This window comes from Zosterops lateralis, assembly GCF_965231275.1.
Source record: "Zosterops lateralis genome assembly, chromosome: Z".
Lineage (NCBI taxonomy): Eukaryota > Metazoa > Chordata > Aves > Passeriformes > Zosteropidae > Zosterops > Zosterops lateralis.
The window spans coordinates 59720166-59732539 of record NC_139800.1 but is presented as its reverse complement, the minus strand read 5'-3'; positions in this window follow the sequence as shown (position 1 = coordinate 59732539).

The following is a 12374-nucleotide window of genomic DNA, read 5'->3' as shown; positions in this document are numbered from 1 at the left end:
CTCCTCTCTTTAATTCTTTTTTTTTTTTAATAATTTTTCAGGACAGTGAAAAAAACAGACAAAACCCATCTTATGTCAGTATGGCCCAGAGAAAACAAAATTCTTTCTGCTTCAGAAAACAGTGAGACCAACAATAGCTTTTGAAACAACTGAGCTGTTGTTATAGGGAACAGTAGCCACAGGAAAGCTACAGAAAAATAGGTGCTCCAGTAAGTGGTATGGTCAGCAAAGGCAATGCCATAACAAACTTTCAGCCATCCCTCTCTCCACTTTCCTGATGGGAGAAAAGGAGAAATAACTTTCTTCTCCCAGCCCCCTTCTGCTGTACTGTAGATATGCCCTGGCGGGAATCATAAAATCGTTTAGGCTGGAAAAGCCCTTTAAAGGCTTTTCATAAAGTCATAAAGTCCAACCCTTACCCCAATATTGCCAAGTCCGTGTCCCTAGGTGCCACATCCACACATATTCTAAATCCCTCCAGAGGTAGTGACTCCACCGCTGCCCTGGGCAGCAGTCAGAGACTGAAATAGTTCATGCCTCAAACACTGATATAAAGTTTTGCCCATTATAACTAAAACTGCATAAAGAAGCTACAACCGAAGAAGCCTCCCTGAAGATACCTGTCTGGACTGAAAGTCAAACTGCTGAGATTAGATAAAGGGAAAATCCATTCTTCAATCACCTGAAACAAACAAGTAAACAGGGAAAAGCATGTGAGCCAAACCCAGCAACCCTGCTAAGAATCATCTCTGCCTTACTTTAGGGTGGAGGAGGCCATGGCCCACAGACCGTTTTGCTGGGAGCAGGTTTGCACAGATTTCCCTCCAGCCAAGGTGGGGGAGGAAGTTTGGGTGTATTGTAACCTCTGCTCAGGGACAATGAATTCACCTTTCCTTACACAAACTGGCTGTGGAACCCCCAGCCCTGGGAATGCCACATCCATGGGACGTTCACGTGAGGGGCAGCTGAGGAGATGCCTTAATCCATCAAAGACCCCCAAAGTGCCCCCCAGAGCCATTCCTGAAGCCTGGCACCACAGGACTGCACGTGGTGTAACAAATGTGGAGTCTGTTGTAAGAGACAATTCCAAACTCCCCCCCACCTCAGGGAGGTGCCTGGATTTTCCTACCTGGCCTGAGTGGATATTAACCCATCAGAGCTTGTTGGAGGGACCTTCAGCACCAAGGCGATCAGCTGGAGAGGATCAATGGAACATCTCTGGGATCCACAGAGTGGTGATATTTTCCTTATTCTGCCCATGTTACTCTCTTTCTGTTCCCTTCCACCTATTTTCTATTTCTTTCTCTCTCCCTCCCCCTCTCCCTCCCTCCCTCCCCATCCCCCCCCCCACACATTTCCTGTCAAAAAAAGCCTGTATTATTGTCACTGGCATATGGTCTTGTTTGCACCTTAATTCGGGCAGAGGCATTTCTAAGAATCTTAGTACCCAAATCTTGACAGCAGCCTCTTCCAGGGCTTGACAACCCTTTTGGTTAGAAAAAATTTCCTAATATCCAGTCAAAACCTCCTCTGGCACAACTTGAGGCCATTTCCTCTTGTCCTGTCACTGGTTTTCTAAGAGAAGAGACCAAAACCCATCTGGCTACAACCTCCTTTAAGGCATCTGTAGAGAGTGGCAAGGTTCCATGTGAGCCTCCTTTTCTCCAGGCTGAGCCCTCTGCAGCTCCCTCAGCTGCTCCTCATTAGACTTGTGCTCCAGACCCTTCCCCAGTTCCATGGACTTTTCTCTGGACTAGCTGCAGCAACTCAATGCCTTTTGGGTCATGAGATGCCCAAAAGTGAAAGCAGCTCTCAAGGAGTGGCCTCACCATTGCCCACTAGAGAGGGAAATTCTCTGTCCTTGTGTTGCTGGCCACTCAGTTGCTGACAGAAGCCTGGATGCCGTTGGCTTTCTTGGCCACCTGGACCCAACCATGCCCCTGATCAGTAAATGATCTCACTCCATTGCTCACAATACTGGGTTTAGACGATAAATGCAAATAGTCAGCCAGAGATGGAGACATAGCCCTTGCACAGCAGCACCTTGGCTCAGCCTCGCTCCTGGGGGACTTAATTTCACTGAGGTTAATGCTGTTTTATACCAGAGGATAGTTTAAGCAGGGCTAAGTTTAATTTACAGTATAAAACTCTTTTCTGTGGCTACAATATGTGGAAAAATCTCATGCTGTCCTCACGTTGCCCAAAGAAAAAAAAGAAACTTGCTTTGCTCTGTTGCTTACTCAGGTGATGGAGGCACAGGTAGCATTCTGATAATTCCAAAATAACTCTTCATGAATACTAGGAGACTGAATTTATAATTTTAATTACAGAGTTAGTGAATAGACAATCAACAAGACAGAAATATGTTTTTAAAGTCTTCATTAAAAGACTGTGAGTCTTCAAAGTCATGCCAGGCCACAGCTCATAGGTGTCACACTGAAGTTAAGGTTGCACTGATATGCCTAATCTCTTCTCTGTTATGTAACATGTCTGATTTGGGCCTGTCCCTCTTCTGGGCATGCAAAATATAGCTGTCCATTAATGTTTCTTTGGAGAGCAATGGGAAAATTCTTCCTGAAGTGATGTAGGACAGCATCCAATCTTTTGTAACTGAGAGTAGGATTTTTTTCAGATCAGAGGACTTGATATTATTATTAACTATATGTTAGATACCTAGAAACTTTTCTAGGCAATTTTTCCACTTTAATTACCATTAAAATTTAAAGGAATACAAATTCTGAAAATCTTGACATGCAAGCTGTTCTTTCTGCATCTCAGTTTTCTCCTCAAATATATCAATTCAAGGCCTTTTCAACTGCAAATTTCTAAGTAAACAAAAGATAAATAGGGACACGCAGACTGCATTCTTGGTGAGGGGAGATGAAAGGTTTACCATGGCTTCCATGCTGAAATAGAAAAGCCTGTCTGTTCCTGGAATTTGTTCCATCTCTGTGAAAGAGCACAGAGACCTGCCACAACTTGGATGACTAACAATCCAGCTGTACAGACAAAGAAAGGTGAAATTCAGGCCTAATAAAGCCTTTCAACAAGACACCCCTGCACAGCTTTATAACCAGTTTGATTGAATTGAATGGGCAGATCTGCAGTGCATGTTTCATGATAAAGCTCAAGGAAGGCGTTTGAAGGGCCCCAGTTGGCTTCAATGGGCCTTGGAATAGGATCTTTATGTTCAAAGGCACTTCCCTAAGATTTATCAGTGACATCAGGAGCTGCCTGACCACTGCTATGGCAGACAAAATGTGCTTTTCCTAGCAGGCATCTCCCTTATGCATTTGCCAGTTTTTCTGCACAGGCCCCGTTAGTCCAAGCTGTGCCCTGAACACAGGACCTGTGTGTTCTCTGATAATCCCTGCTCCTGGTGCATGGGTTTCACATAGTAAAAAATGGCAAAGCAGTTAAAAGTGATTTTCCAATCATCTTCCTCCTCCTGGTGGGAACCTGTACTTGTATCCCTCCTTAATGCTCCCATTCTCAGCTCCTGGGTGAGCAGCAGGAGCTCCTTTTCTTCTACAGGAGTAGGTAATTATCAAAGTTGGGAGTAAAAAGACAGATCTTATGACACAAATCCATTGTTTGTGCGATTGATCAGCACTCTTCTCTCTGTGTGTGGTTGTGTTAAAAACTATGTTTTGATGGACATGTGGCAGCAGCTCTCATCAGATAGAGTAGTTACAGAAACTGCTAGTGTTGCTTTGCTGGTCTTAGCTCACAGGTCTTAATAAAAATGTAGCTCACATTATCTTCCTTCTACATCTTGAAAACAAAAGCATCTCTGACTGTGTCATACAAATGGTTCTTTCTAATGTGAAATCTCTGAATGCAGAGATGGAAACTGCTGTTTTGTTTGATATTTTTTATGCGTTGACCTTATCGTCTCTCATCAAAGAAGCTTGTGGTGTATTTGAAGAAACTCTGATGATCACTCAGATATATTTATATCTAATAATTATATATATATATAATTATATAATATATAATACATAATATATAATATATAATATATTTATATATAATTATATGTGGGTTTGCAGTTAAACACTACATGGTCAATATTTTCCATAATTTGCTGTCCTGGGTTGTAATGTAGGATGTACACAAAATATTTATTCTATCACCATCTTCATTAACTGTTAAAACCAAGTGGGGCAGTGCTCTTCCCAGGCCCCCTGCCTTTGGGCTGTCTTCTGGTAATGACCCATCAATGCCTTGCCCATGACTCACAGGTAACTCCCTCCAGGGGTTATCTCTGTTTAATGGGCCATCAAGGACCCACTTCACAATTCATCATCCCATTGTGAGATGCTCTGCCCAGGGGGAGGAGCCAAGCATTCTCACCTGGATATAATCTGGGATTTGGGACAGTACAAGCAGCCCTTACCCACTGGATTCCCAGAGGACCTTTCTACAGGATCACTGCTTCAGGAAGAGCACCTCATCTGGACTGCTTCCACCACCCTGCTCAAGTTGTATTCTGACTCTGTCAGTGATCTTTTGTATTATTGTTTTTATTTTATTTTATTTTATTTTGTTTTGTTTTATTTTATCTTTTTTCCTTTCTTCTTATTAAATTGTATTTCTGACTTGGAGCCTCTCACTCGTTTTGCTTCCAAACCACGACATTTACTAAGATTAAATAAGACTAATTAAGTGTGTAGTTTTGCTTAAGTATATAATTGTGTTATAGTTAAATGTATCATTTATGATACACAATAATGGAACTTAAATATAAACCTTTTAAAGACTTTATGACCATAATATAAAGCCCATCCTTTGAGCAAAGTCAATAGCAGGTGAAAGTTTATCATCGCTGTCCATACTTCTTTCTCAGTGTTTGTGAGGGCATGTTTTTAACATAAGTCATCAGACACTCCGTACAAAAAAAAGCTGGCTACAGGGAAAAAACTTGTTCAGAGATGTTCAAGAATGTTCAGGATATTCACCTGATCATATTACTTTGGGTCATGAAATAGAATGATCAGCTAGCAACCTGAATTACCATCTCTGTAAGCCAAACCTGAGAGCATATTGCTGCCTGTATTTCCTCAGGGCAAAACTAGGACACAGAACAGAACTATTTTGCATTACAGGCACAGTGGCTTTTTTCCTCTGTCCTCTGATATGCAGGGATAGGAGACATGATCTGACAAGTTTCTATACAAAACAATATATAGACAGAGGTGACACTAAAAAATAAGTCCAAGCTGGGAAGCCCATGATACAGAAGGATGTCAATAAAGATGAAGAAAAGAGTGAAGAAGGTCTAAAAGGGAAAGACAAGGCTCTCCTTTTCAAATATGTCCAATTTCAGAAAGTGATAGCATATATTGACAAGAGATCTTGAGGAAGGAGGTCTAGTGGAAATCCAAAGAGGTGACTCTTTTCTACTACCACCATCTTTTAGCATCTTCAGGTAGAGTAGGATGGAAGGTGGTGTTGCCAGCTCACTTATTCACCATGTGGCTTATCAAGTGTAGCCATGGAGATCACTTCCACCAGGTCTTATTGACAGCATTGGAGGGATCATCAGGCCACCCAAGGTACTGTGAGATTCAGTCCCAAACTGTGGACTGCCTGTAACATGGAAACCCAATAATTTTTGTCACTGAATGTATCCATATGTTGATTTTCTTTGCCATATAGGGGTGTACATGGTTTGGCAGCTGGAGTTTTTGCTTCTTCAGGAACAGAATTTTACTTCTTGGTTTTTCATGAAGAAAAGTTGGATTCTTACTGTGCTACCAGCTTTTGTCCCCCTTTGTCTCTCATTGCCTGCACCAGAAAACCACTTCTTCCAAACAACAGATACACATGAAACTGAACCTTCACACTTCGGCTGTCTGACATTCCTGTCTCGGAAATTGATGTTGTGGAGCTGGCATCAAACAACCAGGCCTGCCATTCCTAATGACATCTGTTCCAGAGCAAAGTTTAGTCTTTCAATTACACTGTCTTGCTTTGTTTCTGTGCAGACAGCGCACCTCAAATAACACCTCCATCCTCTTCCTGGAGACTGCTTCCTGGGACATTTGGAACAGTACTTTTGGGATATTCTGACCCACTCCCTGGCTGCATAAGCACTTTTTAGGTGCCTCCAGTTGCCAAGCAGCAATGTACGCAAATCAGCACCGTGTCACCCCTGCCTTACCATCAGAAACAGTTCTCTTTCTGTACATGCTGCACAGCTGTAATAGAAAATGCTGGTTCTGAAAACAGTCCTTAAATGCTCTGAGAGGACTTTGTCTCCCTCCAGTGATTATTGAGTACCTACAGGGAATAGCCTCCTAAATTTTTTAAAGTAAAAAGGTTTAAGTGTTTCTCTTCAGATTAGAAAAACACATCTAATCTGAAATCATCTCATCTGTCTTTTTGTGTCTTGTGGGAAGTAGATTTTCATGTCACTCTGCACTGACCTCACTCACGTGCCAAAATACATCTTTGGAGCAGGATAACAAGGCTTAAGTAGTTCACTTCCCTTGTATTTATGACATCCTCTCTCCATTAAAAATTTGTGCCTACTCTTGACAAGTACAAGTATTTCCCTCAAGGAAGACCACTTCAGTGCTCTACAGCTGGTAAAGCTACTTTTGTTACGTAGACAAGACAACAACAACTTTTTCTTTTTCTTCTTTTTCTTCTTTTTCTTCTTTTTCTTCTTTTTCTTCTTTTTCTTCTTTTTCTTCTTTTTCTTCTTCTTCTTCTTCTTCTTCTTCCTCTTCTTCCTCTTCCGCCTCCTCCGCCTCCTCCTCCATCATCCTCTTCAATATACACTTTGGTACCTGTCTTATGCTTTTGTTTTCCCCAGCACTCAAATAGATTTAGATGTGGTGCCCAATTTCTCAGCTTCTGTTTTTAAAAATTAATTTGAGAATATGTGAACATGAGGGAACATCTTCATGAGGGAGTGTCCTCATGTGACATATTGTTCCTGAGTTGTACAAAAATGTAAAATAATCTTTCTGCACGTCACCTTTTGAGAACAAGGGGTAATGGGTTCTTTTTTCTTCTGATAGCCTCAAGAGAATTACTGTAGATGCTGAATAATGTTATTGCTTTTCAAAGCTCCACTCTGCTGGTGGCTGCAGTCGTTGACCCATGATGCGTGACTTTGCATTTGACTTGCATATGCTAAAAAATGCTTTGACTGACACAAGTCAAAGCTAAAATACACTTTGTGATTTCCACATAACTGAGGTTATTTCTCTCTTGTCCAAATAATCTGCAATTGCTGGTTGTAGGGTATTTCAAATAGCTAATAAAATTTTGGAAAGAACAGACCCATTAACTGAGCAGTAAGACTCCTGTCAGGAGAACATTTCATGTGAAAGTTTTTCCACTGAGTCCAATTTTTGAGGTCTATTGGTTGACCAGTTCCTAAGTTGTTACGAGATGTGTTGTATTGATAACCTTACAGTCTTCAGTCAGACTATCAGGCATCGCTAAATGAAATTGCCCTATGCAGAACTACACAGTTACTCTTATCAGTCAAGCCAGATATCTTATTAAGAAATCCTACTTTTTTTGATTAAACTAATTTTCCATAAAACTGTTACTTGACACCCCTTTTGCTGCGAATCCTGCAGTTTATTCTTAATCAATCATACGCTAGTTCTTCACTATGCTGTGTCAGAGTAGTCATTAATTATGTATTTTTTCCCTGTGTAACTTGATGTCATTAAAAAAAATTAGGAATGTACACAGAGACAGAAACTTTATCATGAGTGATTCAGGACTGTTCTTGGTACTTTTGTTAGGTAGAAAAAGTATTGTTACTGGCAGTAATATACACCTTTTAAGGAATGTGAATTAATTGTAATGCACAAACACTCAACTTTGCCGATAAATGGTCCTGACTAGTGTCAATCGTGCACCTAACGTAATTTTAAAAATTATCACAGGAAAAGCATTGAGTTTTGTAATACCCACTCTCCTTCTATTTGCAGCCAGTATCATCTTTGTTCTGAGACTGAAAAAATCCAGAAGTTTATATGTAAATTCAAATAGTTTTCCCAAAAAAAAGCATCAATATTTGATCACATAGAATATGACACTGTGCTAGAGAATTACTCATTTCAAAATGTATCATGACTGAGATTTTCTGGTCTGTCTTTGTTGACACAGTGGACAATAAATACAGTCCCAAAAGCAGAGCAGACAAGATGAATGTAGTCTTAATTAGCTGGGATGGGTGAAAGTGAGGAGGGAGACAGTGAGCAGTTCAGCAACAAAAACCCAGTACTTCATGTAAGAGGACAGGAGGGTGATCAAAGGACAGATGCTTGTTTGAGATACAAAAGCTGAATAACTGCAGCCTTCCAGGAAAGCTGTGAGGAACAGGAAAGAAATCCCATGCTGAATGCTAAACATGGGATATATTTACCTAGCAGTAGAAAATGTGGGAATCAGTGTTTCGTCCGTTCAACAGGGAGGGTTGCTGCTGTTGCTATTATATGGCTACAATATGCTGGGAAATATTGAGAAGCTGCTTTTGTGACCAGCAAACTGAGGGAAGAAAAGCTTTATAGGGAAATTTCAACAATTAGTCTTGATCCAAAAGCCCAACCAGTAGTACCATCTGAAAAGGATGGAAAATGCAAACACACACTGAAGGGAAACAAGGATTATCGTACACTGCATCCCTATTTTGGCAGCACAGTGGAGGGGGTTTGCAAACAAACCAAGATCTCACATGAGGTTGCTTGTCACAAACAGAGCAGTAATGGTGAGGTATTAGGGGAGTTGTGTGATATATACTTGGATCAATAGTTTATTTCTGTTGCTGAAGGGAATCAATGTCCACAGCTCAGTTTGTGGAGTATCTGAACCACACCCCCCTTGTAATTACCATCATTGCCAGAATCCCCAAAAATGTCTAGGACAAATCAGGCCCTGCCATTCTGTCTCTCCAAATCACACACACAGGCGCATCATGTAACAATGCTAAATTTCATGAATGAATGAAAAATTCCTGTGGCCAAGAATGAAGCTATTCAATATAGAAATGAAGGACTCTTTGAGAATGCCTGAACTGCTCAGTCCTTCACACTAGTCTCATTTTAAAACAGTGAGTTGAGTTTGAACCCTTTCCTTGCAGAATGGGTTTGTTTCATGTTATTCCAGGTTTTAAAAAATGCCACGTTTCTGAAAATAGCAACTGCTTGGCACATGGCTATAAATAAGAAGGGAAATAATGCAGTCTGTCACTGAACACAGGCAAAGTGACCCAGGAGGTTTTATTGCCATCTTCTGGAGTGAACATCTCTGTTTGTTCATCCCCTTTCTCAGCAGGGACAGCAGAGGCACTGCACGTTCTGGCTGCACATTGGGACAGTTCAGACTGAGCCCAGAAAACTCAGAGTCCTCCTTGTAAGAAAAAATGGGATTTTGGGACTGCTGAGTCTTCCCAGTGCTCAGCTGGTGCTGCTCACTGTCAAAACCTGCTGTGAAAAATGAGGGGCTGGGAAAGTTGTGTCACCTACTGGAACCTGGGAGTGATCACAGTGAAAGTCCCTGTCCCTGTCCCTGGGGTGGGATAGGATGGACTTTGACATCCCTCCCAGCCCAACCCAGCCTGGGATTCTGTGATGACAATTTTGTTATTCCTGCTGCCAGCAGTTGTTTGTGAGCAGGTCAGGAACTGTTGGGGCCACCAGGGGATGTGGTGTCCAGGGGCTGCTGGCCACGGCCACCACAGTGAGGGACACAGGTGGCAGCTCTCAGTCAGGTGTGAGCTGTGAGCAGCACTTCACACCACCAGGGCTGTGTTGGCCAGAAGGACAATATATGCAGCAGGAAATTTGTATGATGGTGAAAAGATGCCTATCTGTACAAAGGGTAAAATTTCTTCATTTTTCCTTTTACTTAATAGGCAATGAAATGACTTGTTTAACTCAACACTGTCTTCCAGTAGTGGTGTCCATACTGCAATGCTTTAATTACTTCTTCTGGGGAAATTGCCAATAATAATATCCTAACTATTTGGCTATCTGCTCTTTCCCATTTGAGAGCACAGAATGCAAGTAGACAGTTTTTCTCACTGTTGCTTTCTCAATCACAGTCTTTCCTTCCACTTTTAAAAGGTAGGAGAGACACACAAGTAGCCACTTTAAGAAAAGGTAAAGGATTTTTTGCTGTCAAATATGGGTTTTAAAAGAAAAAAACCTTTTTTGTTAATTTCTTTTGGAAATTGTTAGATATTATTTTATCCAATGCAGCCAAAAAAGTAACATTTATTGAGATACTCAGTTATACTACAAAGAGAGAATACCTGCTTCTTTCCAGTTGACCAGATGTTTGTCAATATGAACTGTATCAAGGATCAGGGAGTAGAAAAAATAACATGATCATACTTGTGTTTAAAATAGTTCCTTCTTCCACATAAGCTTATTCCATCAACAAAAATATTCAACTCTTCACTTCTAAAATAAGGTGTTCTGAGTCTGTCTGACAAATTCTCACTCTCTCAATGAGATCAACACAGCGATAAACTGCTGTTTTCATCCACTTCATAAAATCACAAAACACATTACCTGAATTTTATGTGTGTGTTTAATAACTTTTTAAATATCATAAACATTTGAAAAATGCATGTATTAACTTTGAAATCATTACAGTTATGGTCTGTCTATGCTTCTCAATTCCAGTCCAGTGTTGTGGATTGTATTACTGGGAATGATGATCCTCTTTTGCTTTTCAAAATTTAGTGGAAGTCTTGTAATTGCCTATGCCCCCCAAGTCAAGAGTCTTAAATGGATTAAGAGAAGAAGTGATCTTATAAGATCGCCCCTGAGTCAGAAAGTGAAGCTATCAGGCTGACAGTGTGCCATTGGAGTTGTAGCATTACATTGGTACAGGACAGCAAACCTGGATATATTTGGGTTCTACATTTTTGTTTAAAAATACATAATCTCAGTATTGCTCAACATTTCAAAAGATATATATCCTGAGGCATGTGTAATGAAATGAATGAAAAGGAAAGAAAGTATAAATTTAATTTTGATATTTCATGTTTGTACCCCTGTCATATATCAATGTATTTGATAAGTGACTAGTGGGTTACAAAAACAACATGGTGTTGTTATGTGCTGCAGTGATTTTGGCTGAGAAAGCAAATGTCTGTATCAGAGTCTAGAGTTTGTTTTAAAAGGAAATTATAAATATATGGAAAACCTGGGGATCCTAAAAACTAGATCTAAGGAGGGAGGAGAAGGCAGCTCCAGCCTTAATAATGCCTTTTGATATCTAACACCTAACATTTACCTCAATTGCTCTGGATACAACAAAGGATTTTAAATCCGATTTAAATTCCAAAAATTTAAATTAAAACAGATTTTAAATTCCATTTCATTAACTGTCTCTTTTCTGTTTGTCAAAATTATATGACAGGCATTTAGGTAGAGTTGAGGAGAAGGAACTGAGAATCTAACCATTTCATTTTACAACTGTCAAACATGAAGTCACAGAGGAGGACTGTTGTATGCATCTCTGTGAACACATAAAAGCTTGGTCCAGAAAATAATCTTTATTACAACAATCTTTTGGCAAGTGAAAGATTATTTTATTTGCAAGTAATTAGAGCTTTATTGTCATTGGCAGTTGCCTTTTGAATGTTGATTGCTGAACACCAGAAAAAATGTTTTAAACATTCATAGGTTCATCTGAAAATTCATTCAAAACAAAACAAAGCCTCATCATATTTAAGGAAGAAAACCTATTTATTTCACATGTTTGGGATGAGTGATCACAAACAAAGCAAAAGGGTTGTGTGAAAAGCAGGGTCTGCCAGCAAAATAAGAGCCTGATGCTTCATCATAACCCCATGAAAACAGTTTTGAAATGGGTCATTTGATACCTTTAATAGCAGTTTTCTACCAAAGTCTCCCAAAGTGTTTGTTTTACTCTCAGTAGCATCAAAACTTGGGAGGAGTCTGTTGGGCACAAGAAAGTTAATGTTCATCAATAAACATGCACCTCCCTTCAAGGACACTTTCTGATGCAAGTGAGGGCTGGTAACTAATGATCAAAGGGATGGCTGGTGGGAACTTTCCCCTCAAATTGTGCTTCCCGAAGGAAGTTTTCCCTTATACAGATATTCAAACCTACAAACCTTATCTCCTTCTCTGGACAGCAGCTGAACCTCCACGGGGGTGTGCAGGCCGGGGTCGGGAGGACTGGAAGGGATCTGCCCTGGCTGACAGAACCATGCATGCCCCTAACAGAGGACAAAATAAAATTATTGAAATAAAATTATAATAAACAGACAAATTTTAAAAAATAAATAAATTTAAAAAAAAAAAACTAAACCAACAAACACAATGAAAACCCCCCTAAATATATATATTACAAAAAATATAAAG